Source organism: Lethenteron reissneri, chromosome 72, assembly GCF_015708825.2.
Source record: "Lethenteron reissneri isolate LAM-NWPU_2019-01 chromosome 72, ASM1570882v1, whole genome shotgun sequence".
In the NCBI taxonomy this organism is placed as follows: Eukaryota; Metazoa; Chordata; class Hyperoartia; order Petromyzontiformes; family Petromyzontidae; genus Lethenteron; species Lethenteron reissneri.
Window position 1 is genome coordinate 5,806,792 of NC_083850.1, and position 27,930 is coordinate 5,834,721.

A 27,930-nucleotide genomic window follows, 5' to 3' on the forward strand; every position below is an offset into this window, starting at 1 on the left:
CATCGAAAAATTTAAATTAAAAAATACCGCCATATCGGCAGCCGTATTGCGGAAAGCAGTGTTGTTTCATCATGATGCGCGAGAGAAACGGTTTCCCAGGATGCCAGACAAAGAGAGAAACTCTCTCAGAGGCTTTGGACATACCCACGGGCACTCAGACAAGGCACGTGATTGGTTCCCGGCGCGAGAGTGACGAATGAGAGCATGAGTGGATGTACAGTATCTCGTGAGCTGATTGGCTGCACATCATCGCATCGTCTCCCAGCTTCTTCCCTTGTTGTATCTCGCCACTCTCGTTCACGCTGTCAACTGTGTCTCGCGTATCGTAGTGTTGTGTTCGAAATTAACTGGTGAGTGTAGAACACCATAATACGTATCGTATGAGAGAGAGAGTGAATGTATATTAAGGTTTTATAATTAAATAGATTTAAGTAAAATATATATATATAAAGTATAAATATACATATTTTAAACATTCTGGTACCCACACACAATATACGGAAATTCCTAGGGGGGCCAATCCTACTTCGCGGATTTTCCCCTATCACGAGGGGTTCCGGTCCCCATTAACCGCGATAAACGAGGGATTACTAATGCATTTATTTTGCACGCAAGTGAGCGGTGACATCACATCTGTCATCACATCTGTGATGTCACACCCGCATGCGGCAGCGTTACGCAGTGTGCTTGCTGACGTCACCCTCCCCCCCAAACACTCCGTGTAGGCACTGTTTTAATCCAAGACAAGAATCCAAGTCACGGGCGAAGCGGTAGTAAAGCTAGTCTATATATAAAAGGGAAATGTGTGGATACGTGTCTGTTCGAAATGTTTAGCATACTTCCCAACATGCAACACACTTGAAATTTGGCATGTGGGTAGGTTCCATACTGTACACAATGTAAAAACTATAAAAAATAGACTTGTATTTTTGGGGGGGGGGGGGAGAAATGACCATGGAGTGTGTGGCGTCAACCCGCAACACACCTGAGTTAAGCGCTCTGCAACGCTTACCCCTACCATATGGCTCTTCGTGTGCCATACTTCTAGAGCTGTTAACAGCGTGCCGGGAGATTTAGGTGGCGCTTCGCTCCTGGCCGATGAAGCCAATGGCTTCTCGGAGTTTCAATACATATCCGTGTGAAGAACAGGTACAACTGCTATCTTAAATATTAAGCAGAAATTACATGTTTGTTTGTGTGAAGCAGCAAAAACTCTCCAACGCCGAGCTCTGGCGTCATGAAATTTTCACAGCTTATGCTGTCTGGAATGTATAAGTGAACACGACTATATTCAGCTTGCCACGTCATTCCCTTTCCGAGTTGCCAAAATCGACATTACGTAGAAGTGGGTTAAGGTAAAATTTCCTTCAGTGAAAAACATCCGATTTAGTTAAATTGATTTCTTTCAGATTTTTTCTTTCTTACAAGAATCAAATTTTCAGGGTTTTTCAGTGACATGGATCACAGGTGGTGGCGTGTCCAGACCCATGCCTGGCTACCTTCATCCGTCAGTATGAATGCTTCCTCACTCCACCAAGTAATTCATTGAGGATCAACCAACACAGCCGAGGCTGCATGTCTCTCTCTCTGTGGTGAGATGTTAACTACCTGTCCTGGCATACAGGAAGTCGTGGGTTCGATCCCAACCCTGACGCCTGCTGTATATTTGGAGCTTAGTGTCTCTCTCTCTCTCTCCCCGTGGTCGTGTGGATTTCCCTCCAGATCTCCCGGTTGTCCCCACTCCACATGCAGAGAGTGAACACCACCACGCGTCTAGAGTGAACACCGCCACGCGTCCAGAGTGAACACCACCACGCGTCTAGAGTGAACACCACCACGTGTCCAGAGTGAACACCGCCACGCGTCCAGAGTGAACACCACCACGCGTCTAGAGTGAACACCACCACGTGTCCAGAGTGAACACCGCCACGCGTCTAGAGTGAACACCACCACGCGTCCAGAGTGAACACCACCACGCGTCTAGAGTGAACACCACCACGTGTCCAGAGTGAACACCGCCACGCGTCTAGAGTGAACACCACCACGCGTCTAGAATGAACACCGCCACACGTCTAGAGTAAACACCACCACGCGTCTAGAGTAAACACCACCACGCGTCTAGAATGAACACCGCCACACGTCTAGAGTAAACACCGCCACGCGTCTAGAGTGAACACACCACGCGTCTAGAGTGAACACCACCACGCGTCTAGAGTGAACACCGCCACGCGTCTAGAGTGAACACCGCCACGCGTCTAGAGTGAACACCACCACGCGTCTAGAGTGAACACCGCCACGCGTCTAGAGTGAACACCGCCACGCATCTAGAGTGAACACCACCACGTGTATAGAGTGAACACCGCCACGTGTTGACGAGCCTCACCTTGTTGTTGTTGTGGGCAGGTCACTTCTGAAAACAAGAGCGGTATAGCAGCTCAAGCGGGCTTGGCCTGGTAAAAAAAGAAAAGAAAAACTGAGAATATATAAAGTAAAACAAAGTTACAAAGTTGCGAGCCAGGTCAAGACAAATTCAACTTAAGCGAGATAATTGAAGCAAACGCGATCAGGCGAGGGCAGGAGGCAAGGCCCCAAGTTGATAAGTTCCAACCTGGACATCGCTTCCATGCTCGCTGCTACTCAATTAACATCCCTACGAGAGAGAGAGTGAGGCTCTACCTCAATAAACAACAACAACCACCACAACAACCACCACCACAACAACCACCACCACAACAACCACCACCACAACAACCACCACCACAACAACCACCACCACAACAACACCACACCACAACAACCACCACCACAACAGCGATGATAATTTCTCACCTCGGATTTCAGTTCACGGGCGGAGCGGCAACTTCCTGGTCCCTCGCGACGTCACGCGGCAGCAGGTGACATGACGTCACTTGGGGTACGATGACACTCCCCTCCCACAATGAGCGGCTCTCAACTCGCGACGGCTTTCACGAATAAATTATGTTAATGAGCCGCCACGTACCGGGCGTGGCTTTGCCCAAATAAGGATTGGCACTGGGACAGATATCGGCAGCGGCCGAGCAGAGATGACGTCACGCTCAAGAGCGCGGTGGTCGGGGGTGGGTGACATGACGTCACTAGCGAGGAACATCCCCCTGGCGTTTGACGCCGATGTCACGCTGAGCGGTGACGTCAGAGAGCGGGGTCAGAGTTCAAGTTTGTTGACAGAAAGGGAGCGAGTTTCGACTCAGCCTCAAACGAGTACCCGGTGGTGTGTAAACAAAGCCACTAGGGAGACAAAGGCGGCCGGGCGTGGTGCTGGCCACCCACCCCCTCGTGTGCCGTGACGACCTCCATCGGTGCTGCTCGCTATGAGCAGCACTTTGTACATGTCGTTGCTTGGCTCTCCAGCACACCGCTGGCGACATTTCGATGACATTTTCACGTCCATAAAATAAAATCGCCATACTAACCTAGGCCGTTTTTGGAAAAATTGGTCCAATTTTCCTAGTCTTCTTGGTTCTTTCGGTAAAGTCACGTAGAATGGAAATAATAAAATAAAAAATAAATTATTCTCACGACGTTTCGGCCACAACGCAAGCAGCCGTCAGGTGAAGAACAGGTCTGTCAGAAAGATTATTTCTTTCTACGTGACTTTACCGAAAGAACCAAGAAGATGAATCCCTGCAGTTACGAAAGCTTTAAATCGAAATCCAATTTTCCTAGCTTTATTTTTCAACTAAAAGTGCATTTCTTGGTTGTGTTTAGCCTGAGTAGCCTATATATTACGTTAAAAAGTGTGGAATTTCATGCATGCAATTTAGAAGTAAAAAGAAAAAGTAATTCCTCCATTTTGTTAAGCATTAGTATGCTCTATATTACATTAAAAGTGGGAAAGTCATTATGCCCGTGCATTATGCAGGATTAGCAGCATCAAAGGCAGGGGATAGGGGTAGCATTAATAAAGGGAAGGAATGTAATAATATGTAGCTGCAGTATGTAGTTTTTACGTGGTTGTTTAGTATCGTTTAACACGGCATGCTTCTGGATTAGGGACTGGTACGCTTAGAAACGATTAACAACGTGGACCTTTCCCCTTAAGGAACATGATAATGGGGGAGACAACCAAGATGCTGCCGATTAAGGGCAGACTTGTGTAACGGAGATCTTCCACCTGAAACTCTCTTAACACGTCTTTGCTATGAACATTGTAAAATAAATAAGGGACAAACATTTGTTAAAAATACGTTTTTATTCATTTGCAATCATTTTTACGTCTAGTGTTTACATGTTTTTAAGTGCAGGTATTCTGGACCTGAATGTTGCGAAACGATTCATAACGAGGACCTTTCCCCACCAGAGCGCAATCAGCTAATGAAAGAACTCGGGCCGGCGGGAACACGTGCTTCCATGGGCAGTGGGGGACAGGGCATGGTTGTATTGCCTACAGGTGCCACCGGGAAAATCCCCCAAGTTGCTCCGCCCATGGCGGGGTCAGGTAGAGGTCATAGAGGTGGGTGATGTAAAGACAGTGCATGAACTAAGGGACAAGTGGTGACAACAAGAGAGAGTTCGAGAAGGGAAGGCGAGACCAAGTGTGGGCGGAGGTTCACGCCGAGAATGAGAGAGGGGGAGTAACGAGGTTTGGGGCTGTGTTGGCTGATTGCTGTCTCGTCGTCGTCGTTGCTATATCGTGACGCCTGGGGTCTGAAACCGCGTTAATGGCTAAATAAAAGAACCCTCTGCAGTCTGAGTCTGGAGTCATTACAATTGTAACGATTCATTATTTCACGGGCTAATATTGGGTTTGTGCGATTATTTTACATATTCATACTGAATATTGCTATTTGATGCCATTGAGACGGAACATTCATCCAATAGTGGATAGCTTGATCCTAATAACACCAAAGTGTTATTCAAATAATTTTAATCCCATCCTGATCCTGCACCTTCCATTTCACATATTGCACCCTTGGTTCGCACGTCCATATTACATACATATTACATGCAAACATGTTACATGCAGACATATTACATTCATGCATATTACATACAGACATGTTTCATACTCACGAGCATATAGTGTGATTCTTAGATACAGGTCCGATTCAACACAGTACATAAAATCCGTGATCTGGTCCCGTCTGTAAAAGACGTGGTTCCAGACATACAGTACCCTGGTGTCTACAAACTAAGTTGCCTCTGTGGTAGCAGTTACATTGGAGAAACCAAACGACATGTCTCGGACCGCATCCGTGAACATAAAGCAGACCTGAAACACGGTAGGACAAACACCTCAGCCGTGGTAGATCACTGTTACAATTCAGTAGGCTCACATGACATTGACTTCTACAACACAGAGGTTCTCTGCAAGCCATCTGACTACCATGAGAGATTCGTTCATGAGGCGATCCACATATACAAACACAGAGACAATTTTAACCGAGAGATGGATTCTGGCTTAGCAATCATTGGAAGGACGTAATAAACCATTTCGGATCTTAACTGATTGTGTTCACGTTTACGGTGACTTTCAGACCGCGTTCCACTCACTGGCATTGTATTCTCCGCAGGGAATGGATTCTTTGCTCCGCTGCAAGTTTCCCCCCCCACGACTCACCCATTGATACGACGGTCAATGGTACAGCGTATAATAACAATAGTATAACATTTATATGCTTAATACAATGTACAAAGTAATATATAGTATCGTAATTGTATAGTAAACATATAGCAGTGTGATACACATTAGGGTGAGTAGAATAATACATAGTGTTATATTAAAATGTATAAGGTTTATAGCAATACAGTATATAATTTAATGTTGGGTTTATCTATGGCAGTATATAGTATGGTGTATGCTCGTGTGATGTAAGAGAATAAAGTTTAGATGGAAGCATATTATATAATTTTTTACGACGTAGAATTGTAATGTATTACTTGTTGTTAGTAACTCAGCTTATTGTAGAGTATAGTAAGTATACTGATGGTGCTGTTGATCCTGCATAATGCATGGGCATAATATGACTATGAAACCCCCCCCCCACCCACCTCCTACGCATTTCCCATGAATATGCTAAATTCCTCTTCATATGCACATTCTTTTTGTTAAGGCGCTCTTGCACCTCCAACGCAGCGTATATATTAGCTCCTAGCTTGGTAATGTCTCATTCTTCACCTGAGGACGGCTGCTTGCGTTGTGGCCGAAACGTCGTGAGAATTATTTTATTATGTTTTATTTTTATTATTTTATTGCTTCCCTTCTACGTGACTTTACCGAAAGAACCAAGAAGATGGATCCCTGCAGTCACGAAAGCTTTAAATCGAAAAGTAGCGGTGTTATCGAGTCAAAAGTACGCTATCGGTAGCAAGGATGTTTAGCGTTGAGTTTTGGATTTTGTTAACTGCTAAAACAAGAACGACACTCGCGTCTAACGGAGATGCAAAAAAATCTCGCTAATGTGACGGCGAACACGTTTAAGAGTTTAATCGCGAAAATAGACACTTACTTGGAGATTCACGGTATATCGATGTCTGGAACCCGTCTGAAGATGTCGCCACGAACTCTCCCGACGCAAAGTCGCCTAACTGTCGACACAGCAATTGTGCTCGCCAGGCTGCGTTGTCTCGCGGTTGAAGGGCGATCAGCAGAGCGACGAGTCGAGCGTCCAACCTCATCAAGTTCCCTCTCGAAATGGCATTGAACTCTGCTTCTGAGCCGCCTTATAACTCCCCCCCTAGGATCTAATCCTTTGTCTTTCAGGATATTTGCATTCGATTGTTAATTTTGGAAAGGAACAATCCGCATGTCTATTAACATACCGCAGGGTAATGTGCCCATTGTGCTTCATGCGTGAATATGTAAGTGCATCTCAGTGTGTAATTGTGCGCTTATTTTGAATAAATGGAAAACGTTGTCTCGATTTAAAGTGAATGCAGAGAAATTAGCATGTAACTTTAGAAAAGGAAGAGAGCGGCCTTTCGACGATGGGAGTGAACCCAATAGGTAATATTCTTTACAGCGTTTACAATGGTGTTGTAGTTCATAGGTTATAATATTACGTTTCACTATGTTAAGAGCTTAACATGTGAGAGTTACAATATCAGGATCAAATACGACGATCAGGGCGTCAATCGGGTGAGTTTGATCAGAGGCTTTAATCAAAGGCGTCAATCACCCTCACGGAACATCACCTCCCTGCGTATATCACAGCAACAGAAGCAACTACAGCAGCAACACAGCAGCGACAACAACAGCAGCAACATCACATGTCGAGGGCGACGCAGCTACTTCCGATTCTGCTGCCCAGCTGTTTGTAGTCGGGACCTGCTCTCGCAGGACCCCACACGTCTTTGGGAAATGATTGCGATGATCATGTCTGAGCTGAGAATTAAGTCACTCAAATTACTTTGTTTAACCATAACTTTTAGGTAGGTTAGTGTCATCGGGGGCTCTGTGAATACTAATCATGAATGAATCACCCTTCCTGTATGACCGACATTGTACTAATTTTGGTTGATCGAGTAGAACAAGTCACATGACATCAACAACAGTGTCCTTAAATATGATGCTAAAATAAATGTTAACACTGGATTAAACGTGCACATCTTAACCCCTCCCTCGCATTTACGACTGACGATTTGCATTTGCACATAACATACATTCACGCACAGTAAAATGCTAATACGACCATATTGTTATTCTAAAATTTGAATGCGATTCTTGCCCTGTACCCCCCACAGTTCACATATCCGACCCCGGTTCGATTGAACAGATAATTTACATACATATGTGTAGAGTGCGATTTTAATACTTCTAATGAGATTTAAATACCGTACCTCCATTTATGGTGCTATAAATTATAAAACCAGTTGATATTCTTTTGTCGTTTAATGTTTAGTGTTATTGTTTATAGTGTTATCAGTTTACATGTTTTTAAGTACAGGTGATTCCCAGTATACTTCGGTATTCTGGACCTGAACGTTGCGAAACGATTCATAACGAGGACCTTTCCCCACCAGAGCGCAAGCTCTGGTGGGGAATGGGCAGTGGGGGACAGGGCATGGGCAGTGGGGGACAGGGCATGGTTGTATTGCCCACAGGTGCCACCGGGTACGTCCCCCATGTTGCTCCGCCCATGGCGGGGTCAGGTAGAGGTCATAGATGTGGGTGATGTAAAGACAGTGCGTCAACTAAGGGACAAGTGGTGACAACAAGATAGAGAGAGTTCGAGAAGGGAAGGCGAGACCAAGTGTGGGCGGAGGTTCACGCCGAGAATGAGAGAGGGGGAGGAACGAGGTGTTGGCTGGTTGCTGTCTCGTCGTCGTCATTATATCACACTTCAATGTACGGTGTTCTGATCTGTAACACTAGTTTATGATGTTATTTTATAGCGTTATAATGTATCGCTCATAGTTTACAATAACACTAGTTTGTATTGTTGTCCCGCCTTCCCTTCTTGAACTCTCTCTATATTGTCACCGCTTGTCCTTAGTAGATGCACTGCTTTACATCACAACAGTTTTTAGACACCACGTGCGTCAGGGCAGCAGCTGCATCAAAATTTAATACTCAACTGTAAGGTGTAAGCGGTGTGACCACACTCACCTGTCAACAACAAGAAAACAACACAATAACCACAACAACAATCCTAACACGCTTCCACGTTGTTCAACTAGACCTGGGGTCGGCAACCTACGGCTCCGGAGCCGCATGCGGCTCTTTACGGGCTGCTTCTTGACGATATGTACGTATGTACAGTATGTACTCAGATGCATTGCGGCTCTTGAAATACTGAATTTTGTACCGAATTGGAAAGAAATGGCTCTTCTTGTTATTTTGGTTGCCGACCCCTGAACTAGACCCTTCAATTGTCCGTGTGTTGGGCTTGGATCCTACGAGCGCAACCTTGCGCATTTTGACCTGGTTCTCGACGCCGGTCCCTCTCCCCTGGTGGAATCTTGTGGCTTTCGGGGCGTCAAGGGTTCGCACCACAGCCTTGAAGGGTTAGGCAGGTCCCTGGCTTCTTTTGAGAAACATGACTGGGCTCCAGGCACCGATTCCTCGCACGGGGAGATCCTTGAAGCAACCCCGGGCCTCAGGGGCTAGGAAACTGTGAGGCGCCACAACACATTTCCTTTGGGTACGGTTTCCGTTGCCGAGAGCCCCACCACGTTGGACACACCAGACTTGGGCTGTACAGGGACATGGGGATGAGCGTCCGGTGGGGACGGACATAAGTCTTGAGGCGGCGATGGGTGGACGAACCAACGGCGACGCCCTATCTACATTCGTACACACTTAGGCCGTTTCACCTCTATGACTTCAGCTGTATCACTATAAACGATACCACTCAACATTAAATGACTATAGACTGGTTTCCTAATTCATTACACCATAAACTGAGGTACGGTATTCAAATGTCATTAGAAGTATTATAATCGTACTCTGCTCATATGTATGTAAAGCGAACGTTCCATTAGAACCGGGGGTTGGATATGCGAACTGTTGGGGGTGCAGGGTTAGAATCGAATTCAAATTCCTAGAATAACAATATTGTCGTATTAGCATTTTACTGTGCTTGACTGCATGTTACGTGTAAATGCAAATTGTTAGTCGTAAATGCGAGGCAGGAGTTAAGAGGTGCATGTTAATCCAGTGTTAACGTTTATTTTAGCATCATATTTAAGGACAATATTGGAAATAAAAGTTCGTCTGGACATGGCACGTGTCTTGTTCGTCTCGATCAACCAAAATTAGTACAATGTCGGTCATAAAGGAGTGCGAGTTCTTTCATGAATAGTATTCGCTGAGCCCCCAGATACTAACCTACACACAGTTATTGTTAAACAAAGTAACGTTTAGTCACTTAATTCTCAGCTCAAACATGATCATCGCATTCATTTCCAAAGATGTGTGGGGTCCCGCGAGAGCAGGGCCTGGCTACAAATAGCCGAGCAGCAGAAACAGCAGAATCAGAAGTAGTTGCGTCGCCCTCAAAATGTGTTGTTGCTGCTGTTATTGTTGCTGCTGTAGTTACTTCTGTTGCTGTTATGTATTGGGTGGTGGCTCATTTACTCATCACCACCCATAATCATATCAACACCCATTATCATCATTATCACTATCAACTCACCATCACCAACCATCATCACCACCACCACAACCCAACCATCACAACCAACATGCATCATAACCACCACCAATCATCCATCAATCAACACCCATAATCACAACAACCCATCATCACCACCCATAACCATCACCACCCATCATCATAACCTCACCAATCATTACCACCACCCATGATCACCACTACCACCCATCATAATCACTACACATTAACATCACCAACCATCATCATTACCACCCTTCATAATCACCACCCATCATCATCATCATCACCACCATCCATTATCAAGAAACATCATCATCACCACCCATCATAAATTAACAAACACACACAGCTATATAGATATGTAACCTGACACATAGATAACAGACACACAAATAAACAATCTCATTAACAACTTAATTATAAAAAGCCCATATTACCACTGCCAGGATAGGTGCACACAGAGAAATCCTTTACACAATAATATTACATGGAACTCAAATTCACACTTAGTACAACCACCTCACTCACTTAAATATAAACTACAGATCAATAACTATACTAAAAACCTGAATTTATAAGTAAATAAACCAATGGTATGGTGTTTATACAGCTTGAAATGTAATGAATGAAATGCAAGTTAATAATTCCAATTAAACAAAAAATAACTAAGAACAAATATGAAGCCTGAGGCCTAGGTATATGCCAGGCCTGATGGCCAGGCATCGCTTCAGTCCTCGCCGCAGTAACGGCGACATCAAAGACAGCACAAAGCGAGGGGGCAAATGTTTAATGTCGAACCGAGGGCTCTGCTGTTTCCAGTGACGCAACCACCCGCACTGCACCACGTGGTGCGCCCGCCAAGCGCGTGGGGGCGGAGCCTCGCTGTAGTGACGTCACCTCTGTTACGTCATAGCCACGCCTCCACCCGCAGTCGAGAGGAATGCGCACGAGTGAGCAGCAGCAGAAGAAGCCTTTGCAGAGCGAATCGTCAACGAGGTGAGCGTCCCTGTTGACGATGTGTGTTGTTTATTTTTATTGCACGTTTTGACTACAAACTAAAGCTTCATTACCTTTTGAATATGTTGCTATTTGGATTTTCTGCAACCAAATTAGGACTATTAGTTAGATTACTTGGCATGCTCTGATATGTTGCTGTTACTGTCATTGTTAAGACCCAAAGCAAGTTAACATTTAAAACGTTCATAACTAACCTGTTTAAACTCATATAATATGATTAACATGTCTATAATTATTGTGTTCTGATTGCCTGCATAATTGTGCCCTGCATTACATGTATTGAATGTTATCCAACACGGGGGAGGAGTCTACCTTTTAGTTCAGACCCGAGCTGCTGCCATAGATGTCTCCTATCTGTGATGTCACAGCCACATGGGCGGTACCTCTGACATCACGTGACCTACGACGTCATTCTCGGGTTATAACAAATGATTTAAGTATGGTCATTTGACCCCAATGACCTACAAGACATAGGGGGGCCTTATCAAGCAGTAGATTAATACAAATGGGCTGTGCATCAACATGCTTGTCTGGATTAGAGGTTAAACATCACGGTTATGTCTGGCGATTATGTTTAATGCAATAGGCAGTTGGAATAAACATGTTCGCGTGGGTGGATGAGTGAGCGATCTGACGCACGCGTGAGTGGGCAAACAAGCGAGTGAGTGGACTTGTAAAACAAACGGCACGAAAGTGATTTGATTGGTACAGCGAGTGGTCAAATATGTAATAATTGAGAGGATGAGTGTTTCAAAAGGTTGCTAATCTGAGCGTTTTTACAACCTCCCCAGGCCCTCCAACATCAACAGAAACTACTCCTTCCCAACAACATGGACAGACAACGCAAGTGGGCTGACATCTTGGAGGACTATGATGGTAAGTCACAGTTACCTGCATCACGTGGCTTTTATGCAGAGGAGGCAGCTCCCTGATTAATTATTTTTTTTGGTGGTGATGGGAAGAGGTAAACGGTCAAGTGTGGCAGACAGCATGGATTTAGAGCTGCGTTTCAGCCATATTGGGTTAAATTGGGGTCTCAACTTTATGAAAATTGATGATCTCAACATGCTTACAAAAATATGACTTGTAATGTTTTACTGCCATGTGACTAATGTTTCTCAACAGTAGGTCATGTTATGTGTTAAGAGGTAATTACAAGAATCTCAGAATTAGTTGTGTGAATATCCACGTGCTTCGTTCTCTAATACATTACTCGTCCTTTGAATTAATTTTGTTTTCCGTAGCCAGGGAGTCATGGCGCCAATCGACCACGTGGGGGGACATTATGGATGAAGTGGACCCTTTCCCAGGCCAAAGCTATGAAAATCGTTCCCCAAAGGTGTGTATGGGGTCTATGGGAGTCAAACACCACATTCTCTCCACACTCCCACACCATTGCACCAAAACATCACTACACCTCACATCACCACACAATCTCTTCACATCACCACCAACTCAATACAATATACTCTTAGTTTTTTCGGTAAAGTCACGTACGTGACTCTTTCTTAGGTTTTTTCGGTAAAGTCGCATACGTGAGTATGAATGCTTGCAGTCACGAAAGATTCAATTCGAGAATCAATACAATAGCATAGAGCCTCATAAAGCGCCAATACCATCACAAGGCACCGTCTCTCCAGAACATTCCACAATTTCACCTCTCCGTATCACAACACCATCTCCCAACACCATCACTCCATCTCTCCATAATCACGTCATGCCATGAGTTAATGTGCATGTTTGCATTCCGTACATAGATGTGCCAGTATGCATTTTTGTTTGTCTATGTGCCCGTCTATGTTTGTGTGCCTGCGAGAATAGATTTTGTCCTGAGTGCGCATGTCTGAATGATCATGTGCTTATCTTCGCGTGAACAGAGGAGCATTGGGGAGGTGAAGAACGTCAGCGGAGTGAAGCGTCTCCAGGAGGACAAGCGCCTTGCGAAGGAGAAATGCACAATGGAAGAGAAGCGCCCCAATGAGGTGAAGCGCCTCGCCAAGGTGAAGCACCAAACGGAGCAGAAGTGCCTTCGAAATAATATCCTCAAAGACGTGAAACGGGTCATGGAAAAGCGCCTCCTTGAAGAAACGCGCTTCATGGAGGAGAAGCGCCTTCGCGAGGTGAAGCGTCTCAAGGAGAAGCATCTGGAGGAAGAGAAGCGCCTCATAGATGTGAAGCGGGTCGAGGAAGAGAAGCGCCTCATGGAGGAGAAGCGGGTGGAAGAAGAGAAGCGCCTTGTCGAGGAGCAGCGCCTCATTGAGGTGCAGCGAGTCGAGGAAGAGAAGCAGCCTCATGGAGGAGAATCGCCTCTTTGAGGTGAAGCGTCTCATAGAGCTGAAGCGTCTCGAGAAAAAAATAAGCGACTTGAGGAGAGGCGCTTTCGCAAGGTGAAGCTCCTCGAGGAGAAACGTCTCATGCAGGAGAAGCGCCTCGTTGAGGTGAAGCGTCAAGAGGAGGAGGAGCACTTGATGGAGGAGAAGCGTCTTGTGGAGCAAAAGCGCCTCGAGGAGGAGCAGCGCCTCGCCAAGATCGAGCGACAATGGCTCCAGACCGATACCACCAGCAGCAGCACCACTACTACTGACCACCACCTCCACCACCGCCGCCATCGCCGCCGCCACGTCCTCCAATCCTGTGTGGGGCCCAATTGCTCCGAGCTTTGGAGAAGAGGGCTTCCAAGAAGATAAAGCAAACTCCGGAGTCGCTGAGCCACGGTAAAGCACTCTGCGTGTGCGCCCTGTGTGTTTATTTTTGTTATTTATTGCCATGCTTCTCACGCAGCATCAGCCTTACTCGGTCTCAAGACTTTTTTTCAGGAGGATCCTGCCAAGTTTGCTCGCATTTTTCAAGAAAGTTGCGACTGTTTGCGATCCAAATTGAACAATTTGCATTGCTTGTGTGGGTTAGTAACAGGGAGAAAGCTGCAGAACATTCCCAGAACAGGTGGCTGCATAATCCACACGGAGAATGTGGCCAAACGTGGAAATCAAACCCAGGTCAATGTTGCTGTGATGCACAGGTGCTCAAGCCCTGTCGCGCTCTCAAAATTCACAGACACTGCAAACCCCACGTGTACATTCCGCTATACTGAGGACAGATTTATTTTTCATAACTGGTTTCTGGGTTAGACCACATAACGAAGTGGGCATATCTTCACCATGTAACCCTCCATCCACCGTGAGATTTTCGCTGTCTATCGCCTGTTCCAGGCCAGCTGCCAAGTCGCCTTGTAATGCACAGCGACAGCTACCACTGAGAGGGGTGTCCAATTTAAAACGCGATGAGATGAGAGATGCGAGAGGCTCATCGCATGCAATGCACTCTGAGATGCCTTCGACTGTCAAGGGAGGTGGCTCTCTCGACCACAAATCACGACGGACACTTTTTTGAAATAGTGGATGTGTTGAAGCGGCCAAATTTTCGTGCACTCATTCTTCACCATTACAGTTCAGATCTTGCTTCCCGCCCTGGCTGTTTTTGCTGCTGCATTGACCACACAGATCCACACCCATTCCGTCACAGTGGACGTTCAGGATCTCTATCGATGCCATTTGAAATGCTTAGGACATTATGTGCAAGGGGTCAATTAGAATATACATATAGAAAAATGTCAATCTAGATTGAAGTTTTCGTGACTACAGGGATCCATACTCTTTGGTTATATCGGTAAATTCACGTAGGTATGAAATCAAATGAATTAAATCACGACGTTTCGATGGCCATGTCGTTATTGCAAGAACGTTTCTTGCTGTGGTTTTCCCACCTTGATGATGATTGCTTGTGTTACAATCGAAACGTTGTGATTTAATTTATTTTATTTTATACCTACATGACTTTACCGAAAGAGCCAAAATAATGTCACTTCAAATTATTCAGCTAAATTTGCACAGCAACGCCACCCACTACTGTGAAACTACAGCAGTCTGTGTGAGACACAGCTGCACCTATCTCAAGGATAACCTGGCGCCATGAGAATGACAGCACCAATACTAAGCACACTCACTGGCAATGTCGTTATTGCTGTTTCTATTCAGCTCGAAGTAATCCGCCACACATTCACCCACGGACGATGGGGAGATGGCCATGTCTGCCGTAGCAGCAAGGTGGAACGGTGTCGTGTTGTCTCTTCACAGATCTGAGCCAGCGCAGCCCTCCTCCTCACTCGTCCAGGCCTTTGAAGTGAAGACAGAGGTTATGGAGGAGACGAAGGAAGAGGTGAAGGAGGAGATGATGGAGGATGAGGTAGAGACAGAGGAGGAGAAATCGGAGGAAGAGAAGGCAAAGGAGGACGAGATTGTGATGGTGACAATGGAGGAGAACACGGAGGGAGAGGAGAAAGACAACACAGAGATGGAGGACAAGGAGACAACAAAGGATGAACAGATGGTCGTGGTGGAGGACATGGAGACGACGTACAAAGTGGAAACAATGGTGGTAGAGGAGGAAGAGAAAACGGTGGTTGAGATGGTGGTGCCGGAAGTTGAGGAGGAGATGAAGGAGGAAGAGATGGTGCTAGCGGAGGAGAAGAAGATGGAGAAGATGGAGGTGGCGCAGGAAGAGGAGGAGGAGGTAGAGGAGATGGTGGTGGAGGATGAAGAAGAGGGGATGAGGAGGATGAGACGGAGGAGAAGCTACCAACTGGTTTTATAATTTATACCACCATAAACGGAGGTACGGTATTTTAATTTCATTAGAAGTATTATAATGGAACTCTACACATGTTTGTTAATTGTCCGTTCAATCGAACCGACGGTCGGATATGTGAACTGTGGGGGTCGAGGGTAAGAATGGCATTCAAATTTTAGAATGACAATTTGGTCGTTTTAGCAAATTACTGTACTTGAATGTATGTTATGTGCACATGCAAATTGTTAGTCGTAAATGCGAGGGAGGGGTTAAGAGGTGCACGTTTAATCCATTGTTAACATTTATTTTAGCATCATATTTAAGGACACTGTTGTTGATAAGAATTCGTCTGGACATGTTATGTGCCTTGTTCGACTCGATCAACCAAAATTAGTACAATGTCGGTCATACAGGAGTGTGATTTCATTCATGAGTAGTATTCACAGAGCCCCGATGACACTAACCTACCTAAAGTTATGGTTAAAAAAGTAATCTTGAGTGACTTAATTCTCAGCTCAGACATGATCATCGCAATCATTTCCAAAGACGTGTGGGGTCCTGCGAGAGCAGGTCCCGACAACAAACAGCTGGGCAGCAGAATCGGAAGTAGCTGCGTTGCCCTCGAAATGTGATGTTGCTGCTGTTGTTGCTGCTGTAGTTGCTTCTGTTGCTGTAATAAACGCAGGGAGGTGGTGTTCCGTGATGGGATGACGCCTTTGATTAAAGCCTCTGTTCAAACTCACCCGATTGACGCCCTTGATCGTCGCATTTGATCAACTCTGATATTGTAGACTCTCACATGTTAAGCTCTATCATAGTGAAACATAATATTATAACCTATGAACTACAACCTATCCACTGTAACGCTGTAAAAGACTATTACCTATTGGGTTTCACTCTCTCGTCGAGAAGGCCGCTCTCTTCCTTTTCTAAAGTCACATGCTAATTTCTCTGCATTCACTTTAAATCGAGGACAAAGTTTTTCCATTTATTCAAAATAAGCGCACAATTACTCACTGAGATGCACTTACATATTCATGCATGAAGTACAATGGACACATTACTCTTCGGTATGTTAATAGACATGCGGATTGTACCTTCCAAAATTAACAATCGAATGCAAAAATCCTGAAAGACAAAGGATTGTATCCGAGGGGGGGAGTTATAAGGCGGCTCAGAAGCAGAGCTCAATGCCATTTCGAGAGGGAACTTGATGAGGTTGGACGCTCGACTCGTCGCTCTGCTGTTCGCCCTTCAACCGCGAGACAACGCAGCCTGGCGAGCACAATTGCTGTGTCGACAGTTAGGCGACTTTGCGTCGGGAGAGTTCGTGGCGACATCTTCAGACGGGTTCCAGACATCGATATACCGTGAATCTCCAAGTAAGTGTCTATTTTCGCGGATAAACTCTTAAACGTGTTCGTCGTTAAATTAGCGGGATTTTTTTGCGTCTCGGTTAGACGCGAGTGTCGTTCTTGTTTTAGCAGTTAACACAATCCAAAACTCGACGCTAAACATCCTTGCGGCCGATAGCGTACTTTTGACTCGATAACACCGCTGCTGTTACTAAGCTCACATGGAGCAGAGACGCTCTCCACAGCCCCACGCACACGGAGACAAGAAGCCATTCAATTACTCTGTGTGTGGGAAGGCATTTGCACAATCGTCAACTCTTCAAACTCATCAGAGAACGCACACGGGCTAGAAGCCATTCCTGTGCCCTGTGTGTGGGAAGGCATTTGCACGGTCATCAACTCTTCAAACTCATCAGAGAACGCACACGGGCGAGAAGCCATTCCTGTGTCCTGTGTGTGGGAAGGCATTTGCACGGTCATCAACTCTTCAAACTCATCAGAGAATGCACACGGGCGAGAAGCCATTCCTGTGCCCTGTGTGTGGGATGACATTTGCAAAGTCATCAAATCTTCATAGTCATCAGAGAACACACACGGGCGAGAAGCCATTCCTGTGCCCTGTGTGTGGGAAGACATTTGCAAAGTCATCAAATCTTCATAGTCATCAGAGAACATACACGGGCGAGAAGCCATTCCTGTGCCCTGTGTGTGGGAAGGCATTTGCAGACTCATCAACTCTTCATAGTCATCAGAGAACACACACGGGCGAGAAGCCATTCCTGTGCCCTGTGTGTGGGAAGGCATTTGCAGACTCATCAACTCTTAATAGTCATCAGAGAACACACACGGGCGAGAAGCCATTCCTGTGCTCTGTGTGTGGGAAGAAATTTGCACACTCATCAACCAGGAATAGGCATCAGAAGGTCCACAATGATAGGAAACTGAAATCAAAAGCTGAAATTCAAGGTGCTGCAATGAGTCCTGAAGAAGTTTCCACCTTCGATCCCATGCAGTTGGATCCCGAGAGATGGCTGGATGTAATGTAGTGGCTCGAGAGTCAACCAGAGAGCTCGGGGTGACTGAAAAAATATTACGTTATGTGGTTATACCTATTAAGCCGTTTCGAGTACTTTTGTGTGTAATTTTGACCATTTTAGTTTTACAGTTTTTGTGAGAGTTTAATTACGTGCACAGTGGTGGTTTGTAATGTTATCGGATTACTTGCCGAATTGGTGTGAAGAGCACTGGCTGTGAGAGGGTTCAATTGTAGTCGTTAAGTGTCCCTGTTGAGCTAAAGTTGAAATGCCTCTGTAGGTACATCTTTGCTCAACATTTTAAACGTTTTTTTTTCAAGTATATAGCTTTTTTTGATTGGTATTAATCGACTTTAGATAGCCGATTCCAGGATGTACATTCACGCGTTCGTTGGATATATGGCCTTGACTTCATTAATGAGTAGTATTCGCTAAGCCCAGATGGCACTAACCTGCACTAAGTTATGTTGAAACAAAGTAAACATTAGTCGCTCAAATCTCAGCTCATTCATGGTCATTGCAATTATTTCCAAATCCGTGTGGGGTTCCACGAGGACAGGGCACGGCCAAAAACTCTCACGTTATAAACTCACACTGTAAACTCTAACATTATAAACTCTAACAATATAACTGTTATAGCTATACATTGTAACGCTATAACAATACCACTGTAAACTACATTTATAGTAAAATCGAATGTTGTGAACTCTAACAATAAAACCTATGAGCTCTGCATTATAACGTTAAAAATTAACATTATAAGCTAGTGTTATAGATTGGAACACCATTCATTGAAGTGTGATATTGGAATCGCATTCGAATTATTATAATTACTCCGTGGTCCTCTTAGAATCAAATTATGCTCGTTAGTACGTTACATGTCTATATGTAACATGTCTGTATGTAACATCTCTGTTTGTAGTAAGTATATGTGCATGTAACATGTCTGTATGTAACATGTATGTATGTAACATGGTACATGCATGCATGTAACATGTATGTATGTAACATGTATGTATGTAATATGGACGTGCGAACCAAGGTTGGGACCTGAGAAACGGAAGGTGCAGGATCAGGATGTGATAAAAATTTTGTCGTACCAGACTTACACTGTGCCCAAATCTACGTTATATGTAAGTACGCATCAGAAGACCAAAATGCGGCCTGCGAGGTGCCAGGTTTAGAATCGCATACAATTATTAGAATCACAAAATCATCGTATTTGAATCAAGTTGCCCACTGATTGATTAATGTTCCATCTCAACGGCATCGAATAGCAATATACAAGTATGGAAATAGATAAATAATCGAACAAAGTTCGTGAGATTGAATCGTTACAATTGTAATGACTCCAGACCCAGACTGGAGAGGGTTATTTTTTTGATCTTTTAACACTGCTTACGACCCCGGAATCTCGATATAGCAACGAAAACGACGAGACAGAAAAATGCCACGACCCGATATTCCACCAAAACAGCCCTGAACGTCGTTCCTCCTCCTCTCTTATTCGTGGTGAGATGTTATTTTATAGCGTTATAATATATCGCTCATAGTTTACAATAACACTAGTTTGTATTGTTGTCCCGGCTTCCCTTCTTGAACTCTCTCTATCCTGTTGTCACCGCTTGTCCCTTAGTAGATGCACTGTCTTTACATCAACAACAGTTTTTAGAAGCCACGTGCGTCATGGCAGCAGCTGTAGCAAAATTTCCCAAACCTAACACTCAACTGTACGGGGTAAGCGGTGTGACCACACTCACCCGTCAACAACAAGAAACAACACAACAACCACAACAACAATCCCAACACGCTTCCACGTTGTTCAACTGGACCCTTCAATTGTCCGTGTGTTGGGCTTGGATCCTACGAGCGCAACCTTGCGCATTTTGACCTGGTTCTCGACGCCGGTCCCTCGCCCATGGTGGAATCTTGTGCCTTTCGGGGCGTCAAGGGTTCGCACCACAGCCTTGAAGGGTTAGGCAGGTCCCTGGTTTCTTTTGAGAAACATGACCGGGCTCCTGGCACCGATTCCTCGCACGTGGGAGATCCTTGAAGCACCCCGGGCGTCAGGGGCTAGCAAAACTGTGAGCGGCACAACACATTTCATTTGGAGTACGGTTTCCGTTGCCGAGAGCCCCACCACGTTGGACACACCAGACTTGGGCTGTATGGGACATGGGGATGAGCTGTCTGGGTGGGGACGGACATAAGTCTTGAGGCGGGATGGGTGGAAGAACCAACGGCGACGCCCTATCTACATTTTGCACACTTAGGCCGTTTCACCTCTATGACTTCAGCTGTATCACTATAAACGATAACACTCAACATTAAACGACTATAAACTGGTTTCCTAATTCATTACACCATAAACTGAGGTACGGTATTCAAATCTCATTAGAAGTATTATAATCTCACTCTGCTCATATGTATGTAAAGCGAACGTTCCATCGAACCGGGGGTTGTATATGCGAACTGTGGGGGGTGCAGGGTTAGAATCGAATTCAAATTCCTAGAATAACAATACTGTCGTATTAGTATTTTACTGTGCTTGGCTGTATGTTACGTGTAAATGCAAATTGTTAGTCGTAAATGCGAGGCAGGGGTTAAGAGGTGCATGTTTCATCCAGTGTTAACGTTTAGTTTAGCATCATATTTAAAGACAATATTGGTAATAAAAATAATCTGGACATGGCACGTGCCTTGTTCGTCTCGATCAACCAAAATTAGTAGAATGTCGGTCATAAAGGAGTGCGAGTTCTTTCATGAGTAGTATTCGCTGAGTCCCCAGACACTAACCTACACACAGTTATGGTTAAACAAAGCAACGATTAGTCACTTCATTCTCAGCTCAGACATGATCATCGCAATCATTTCCAAAGACGTGTTGGGTCCCGCGAGAGCAGGGCCTGGCTACAAATAGTCGAGCAGCAGAAACAGCAGAATCAGAAGTAGTTGCGTTGCCCTCAAAATGTGTTGTTGCTGCTGTTATTGTTGCTGCTGTAGTTACTTCTGTTGCTGTTATGTATTGGGTGGTGGGTCATTTACTCATCACCACCCATAATCATCAGCATCAACACCCATTATCATCACCAATCATCATTATCACTATCAACTCACCATCACCAACCATCGTCACCACCACCACCACCCAACCATCACAACCAACATTCATCATAACCACCACCAATCATCCATCATCATCAACACCCATAATCACAACAACCCATCATCATCACCACCCATAACCATCACCACCCATCATCACAACCTCACCAATCATTACCACCACTCATGATCATTACTACCACCCATCATAATCACTACACATTATCATCACCAACCATCATCATTACCACCCTTCATAATCACCACCCATCATCATCACCACCATCCATTATCAAGAAATATCATCATCACCACCCATCATAAATTAACAAACACACACAGCTACAAACATAGATATGTAACCTTACACAGACATCGATAACAGACACACACAAATAAACAATCTCATTAACAACTTAATTATAAAAAGCCCATATTACCACTGCCAGGATAGGTGCACACAGACAAATCCTTTACACAATTATAATTTACATGGAACTCAAATTCACACTTAGTACAACCACCTCACTCATTTAAATATAACTACAGATCAAACACTCTAATAAAAACCTGAATTTAAAAGTAAATAAACCAATGGGATGGTGTTTATATGCTTGAAATGTAATTAATGAAATGCAAGTTAATAATTCCAATTAAACAAAAAATAACTACGAACAAATATGAAGCCTGAGGCCTAGGTATATACCAGGCCTGATGGCCAGGCATCGCTTCAGTCCTCGCCGCAGTAACGGCGACATCAAAGACAGCACAAAGCGAGGGGGCAAATGTTTAATGTCGAACCGAGGGCTCTGCTGTTTCCGGTGACGCAACCACCCGCACTGCACCACGTGGTACGCCCGCCAAGCGCGTGGGGGCGGAGCCTCGCTGTAGTGACGTCACCTCTGTTACGTCATAGCCACGCCTCCACCCGCAGTCGAGAGGAATGCGCACGAGTGAGCAGCAGCAGAAGAAGCCTTTGCAGAGCGAATCGTCAACGAGGTGAGCGTCCCTGTTGACGATGTGTTTTGTTTATTTTTACTGCACGTTTTGACTACAAACTAAAGCTTCATTATTTTTGAATATGTTGGTATTTGGATTTTCTGCAACCAAATTAGGACTATTAGGTTACTTGGCATGCTCTGATATGTTGCTGTTACTGTCATTGTTTAGACCTAAAACAAGTCAACATTTAAAACGTTCATAACTAACCTGTTTAAATCTCATATAATATGATTAACATGTCTATAATGATTGTGTTCTGATTGCCTGCATAATTGTGCCCTGCATTACATGTATTGAATGTTATCCAACACGGGGGAGGAGTCTGCCTTTTAGTTCAGACCCTAGCTGCTGCCATAGACGTCTCCTATCTGTGATGTCACAGCCACATGGGCGGTACCTCTGACATCACGTGACCTACGACGTCATTCTCGGGTTATAACAAATGATTTAAGTATGGTCATTTGACCCCAATGACCTACAAGACATAGGGGGGCCTTTATCAAGCAGTAGATTAATACAAATGGGCTGTGCATCAACATGCTTGTCTGGATTAGAGGTTAAACATCACGGTTATGTCTGGCGATTATGTTTAATGCAATAGGCAGTTGGAATAAACATGTCCGCGTGGGTGGATGAGTGAGCGATCTGACGCACGCGTGAGTGGGCAAACAAGCGAGTGAGTGGACTTGTGAAACAAACGGCACGAAAGTGATTTGATTGGTACAGCGAGTGGTCAAATATGTAATAATTGAGAGGATGAGTGTTTCAAAAGGTTGCCAAATCTGAGCGTTTTTACAACCTCCCCAGGCCCTCCAACATCAAACAGAAACTACTCCTTCCCAACAACATGGACAGACAACGCAAGTGGGCTGACATCTTGGAGGACTATGATGGTAAGTCACAGTTACCTGCATCACGTGGCTTTTATGCAGAGGAGGCAGCTCCCTGATTAATTATTTTTCTTGGTGGTGATGGGAAGAGGTAAACGGTCAAGTGTGGCAGACAGCATGGATTTAGAGCTGCGTTTCAGCCATATTGGGTTAAATTGGGGTCTCAACTTTATGAAATTGATGATCTCAACATGCTTACAAAAATATGACTTGTAATGTTTTACTGCCATGTGACTAATGTTTCTCAACAGTAGGTCATGTTATGTGTTAAGAGGTAATTACAAGAATCTCAGAATTAGTTGTGTGAATATCCACGTGCTTCGTTCTCTAATACATGACTCGTCCTTTGAATTAATTTTGTTTTCCGTAGCCAGGGAGTCATGGCGCCAATCGACCACGTGGGGGGACATTATGGATGAAGTGGACCCTTTCCCAGGCCAAAGCTATGAAAATCGTTCCCCAAAGGTGTGTATGGGGTCTATGGTAGTCAAACACCACATTCTCTCCACACTCCCACACCATTGCACCAAAACATCACTACACCTCACATCACCACACAATCTCTTTACACCACCACCAACTCAATACAATATACTCTTAGTTTTTTCGGTAAAGTCATGTACGTGACTCTTTCTTAGGTTTTTTCGGTAAAGTCACGTATGTGACTCTTTCTTAGGTTTTTTCGGTAAAGTGACATACGTGAGTATGAATGCTTGCAGTCACGAAAGCTTCAAATCGAGAATCAATACAATATCATAGAGCCTCATAAAGCGTCAATACCATCACAAGGCACCGTCTCTCCAGAACATTCCACAATTTCACCTCTCCGTATCACAACACCATCTCCCAACACCATCACTCCATCTCTCCACCATCACGTCATGCCATATCCCACTCGTGCAGGCAAATGAAGTCGCCATTCATTACCAATGAAGACAGAATGATATCATGCAATCTCATGAATTATGTCTATGAGCTGATTGGAAGTTGCCATTCCAGTTACCCATTATGGGTGCTGCAATAAAATGTGTCCAGATTATGGGCATCCAGATCTTTACAATAGAACATTCTGTGGAAACTATTGCACGTGATGATTGTTGCCAACAATCGCCATGAAATCGTTGTAGACTATCACTGCATTAAGTGCGTGTATTGAATTTGTGAGAATATGAGGATGTAACATGTATTTTGATAACATTAGGTGATAGTGTATATTCATACGTGTGCTAGCATGTTTGCATGAGTAAATGTGCATTTTTGCATCCGTACATAGATGTGCCAGTATGCATTTTTGTTTGTCTATGTGCCCGTCCATGTTTGTGTGCCTGCGAGAATGGATTTTGTCCTGAGTGCACGTCTGAATGGTCATGTGCTTATCCTCGCGTGAACAGAGGAGCATTGGGGAGGTGAAGAATTTCAGCGGAGTGAAGCGTCTCCAGGAGGACAAGCGCCGTGCGAAGAAGAAATGCACAATGGAAGAGAAGCGCCCCAATGAGCTGAAGCGCCTCGCCAAGGTGAAGCACCAAACGGAGCAGAAGTGCCTTCGAAATAATATCCTCAAAGACGTGAAACGGATCATGGAAAAGCGGCTCCTTGAAGAAACGCGCTTCATGGAGGAGAAGCGCCTTCGCGAGGTGAAGCGTCTCAAGGAGAAGCATCTGGAGGAAGAGAAGCGCCTCATAGATGTGAAGCGGGTCGAGGAAGAGAAGCGCCTCATGGAGGAGAAGCGGGTGGAAAAAGAGAAGCGCCTTGTCGAGGAGCAGCGCCTCATTGAGGTGCAGCGGGACGAGGAAGAGAAGCGCCTAATGGAGGAGAATCGCCTCTTTGAGGTGAAGCGTCTCATAGCGCTGAAGCGTCTCGAGAAGAAGAAGAAGCGTCTTGAGGAGAGGCGCTTTCGCAAGGTGAAGCTCCTCGAGGAGAAACGTCTCATGCAGGAGAAGCGCCTCGTTGAGGTGAAGCGTCAAGAGGAGGAGGAGCACTTGATGGAGGAGAAGCGTCTTGTGGAGCAAAAGCGCCTCGAGGAGGAGCAGCGCCTCGCCAAGATCGAGCGACAATGGCTCCAGACCGCTGCCACCAGCAGCACCACAACCACCGCCGCCACCGCCACCACTACCACTACCACTGACACCACCTCCACCGCCACCACCACCACGTCCTCCAATCCTGTGTGGGGCCCAATAGCTCCGAGCTTTGGAGAAGAGGGCTTCCAAGAAGATAAAGCAAACTCCGGAATCATTGAGCCACGGTAAAGCACTCTGCGTGTGCGCCCTGTGTGTTTATCTTTGCTATTTATTGCCATGCTTCTCACGCAGCATCAGCCTTACTCGGTCTCAAGACTTTTTTCAGGAGGATTCTGCCAAGTTTGCTCGCATTTTGCAAGAAAGTTGCTACTTTTTGATTTAAAACTTTCGTGACTGCAGGGATTCATCTTCTTGGTTCTTTCGGTAAAGTCACGTAGAAGGGAAGTAATAAAATAATAAAAATAAAACATAATAAAATTATTCTCACTGACTTTACCGAAAGAACCAAGAAGAAGAAAAAAAAAAGTTGCTACTGTTTGCGATCCAAATTGAACGATTTGCATTGCTTGTGTGGGTTCAGTATCAGGGAGAAAGCTGCAGAACCTGCCCAGAACAGGTGGCTGCATAATCCACACGGAGAATGTGGCCAAACGTGGAACTCAAACCCAGGTCAATGTTGCTGTGATGCACAGGTGCTCAAGCTCTGTCGCGCTCTCAAAGTTCACAGACACTGCAAACCCCACGTGTACATTCCGCTATACTGAGGACAGATTTATTTTTCATAACTGGTTTCTGGGTTAGACCACATAACGAAGTGGGCATATCTTCACCATGTAACCCTCCATCCACTGTGAGATTTTCGCTGTCTATCGCCTGTTTCCAGGCCAGCTGCCAAGTCGCCTTGTAATGCACAGCGACAGCTACCACTGAGAGGGGTGTCCAATTTAAAACGCGATGAGATGAGAGATGCGAGAGGCTCATCGCATGCAATGCACTCTGAGATGCCTTCGACGTCAAGGGAGGTGGCTCTCTCGACCACGAATTACTGTCGGACACTTTTTAGAAATCGTGGATGTGTTGAAGTGGCCAAATGGTCGTGCACTCATTCTTCACCGCTTACAGTTCAGATCTTGCTTCCCGCCCTGGCTGTTATTGTTGCTGCATTGACCACACAGATCCACACCCATTCCGTCACAGTGGACGTTCAGGATCTCTATCGATGCCATTTGAAATGCTTAGGACATTATGTGCAAGGGGTCAATTAGAATATACAAATAGAAAAATGTCAATCTAGATTTGAAGTTTTCGTGACTACAGGGATCCATACTCTTTGGTTATATCGGTAAATTCACGTAGGTATGAAATAAAATAGATTAAATTAAATCACGACGTTTCGATGGCCATGTCGTTATTGCAAGAACGTTTCTTGCTGTGGTTTTCCCACCTGATGATGATTGCTTGTGTTGCAATCGAAACGTTGTGGCTTTATTCATTATATTTTATACCTACGTGACTTTACAGAAAAAAACAAAAAAATGTCACTTCAAATTATTCAGCTAAATTTGCAGAGCAACGCCACCCACTACTGTGAAACTACAGCAGTCTGTGTGAGACACAGCTGCACCTATCTCAAGGATAGCCTGGCGCCATGAGAATGACAGCACCAATACTAAGCACACTCACTGGCCATGTCGTTATTGCTGTTTCTATTCAGCTCGAATTAATCCGCCACACATTCCACCCACGGACGATGCCTTCATATCCGCCTGCCCGCCGTACCTTTCTTCATTATTGACAACTTGCAGCTCAGCACACGGCAGATACCTGCGCAGCGCGACTCACGACCTCCTCTCGATACCAAGATCCAGGATGGTCATCGTGTCTATGCGCCGTTTCTCGGTGGCAGCCCCAACAGTCTGGAACGATATCCCTCTGCACATTCGCAGCATCGCCTCAATCGCCTCCTTCAAGAGACACTTAAAAACTCACCTCTACAATCATGCTTTTGAGAGACTCTGAGCTTGGCTCCGCGCCTCTGAGCTGCGGCCACTACGCGCGTTACAAATTGAACTATTATTATTATTATTATTAGATGGCGATGTCTCCCGTAGCAGCAAGGTGGAACGGTGTCGTGTTTGACAACCATCACAGTTTTACCATGTCTAGTGGTGGTCTCCCTGTTACAGGTTGAGTCAAGACTAAGAATATGCAGTCTATTTTTAGTCTTAAGCCTCACCTTACCATATTAATAAACGTATGCGGCCCTTGCCCCACCGCCTTCTCCAACCAGTATATAAACGGAGTGGTAGCTTCTGAAATCTCTCATTTACTTGATACAACTGTCGTGGCTGTGACGGTACCACCTGAAGACGGAAGCTTGTGTTGCCTCCGAAACGTCGTGATTTTAATTTTTTATGTTATTTTATTTTACTTTTTAATGTTTTTTTACCTACGTGACTTTACCGAAAAAACCTAAGAATATGAATCATTGCAGTCACGAAAGCTTCAAATCTAGAACGGTGTCGTGTTGTCTCTTCGCAGATCTGAGCCAGCTCAGCCCTCCTCCTCACTCGTCCAGGCCTTTGAAGTGAAGACAGAGGTTGTGGAGAAGGAGACGAAGAAAGAGGTGAAGGAGGAGATGATGGAGGATGAGGTAGAGACAGAGGAGGAGATATCGGAGGAAGAGAAGGCAAAGGAGGACGAGATTGTGATGGTGACAATGGAGGAGAACACGGAGGGAGAGGAGAAAGACAATACAGAGATGGAGGACAAGGAGACAACAA

At 45.1% G+C, this 27,930-nt stretch overlaps 1 protein-coding gene and 1 pseudogene across 7 annotated transcripts in view; one reads left to right on the forward strand and one right to left on the reverse strand.

The window, feature by feature from the left end:
• Window positions 1–27,930, reverse strand: part of LOC133361284 (zinc finger protein 239-like) — an 807,570-nt gene that overhangs the window by 598,391 nt on the left and 181,249 nt on the right. For 5 of the 7 annotated variants that reach the window (XR_009757349.1, XM_061580212.1, XM_061580209.1 and 2 more), the window contains one exon: window positions 2,384–2,450. The gene's annotated coding sequence lies outside the window, so the exon portion shown is untranslated. Of the gene's footprint in view, window positions 1–2,383; window positions 2,451–2,829; window positions 2,869–27,930 lie in introns of those variants that run through there. The other 2 variants (XM_061580213.1, XM_061580216.1) reach the window with 2 other exon arrangements.
• Window positions 1–27,930, forward strand: part of LOC133361346 (zinc finger protein 208-like) — a 129,804-nt pseudogene that overhangs the window by 44,693 nt on the left and 57,181 nt on the right.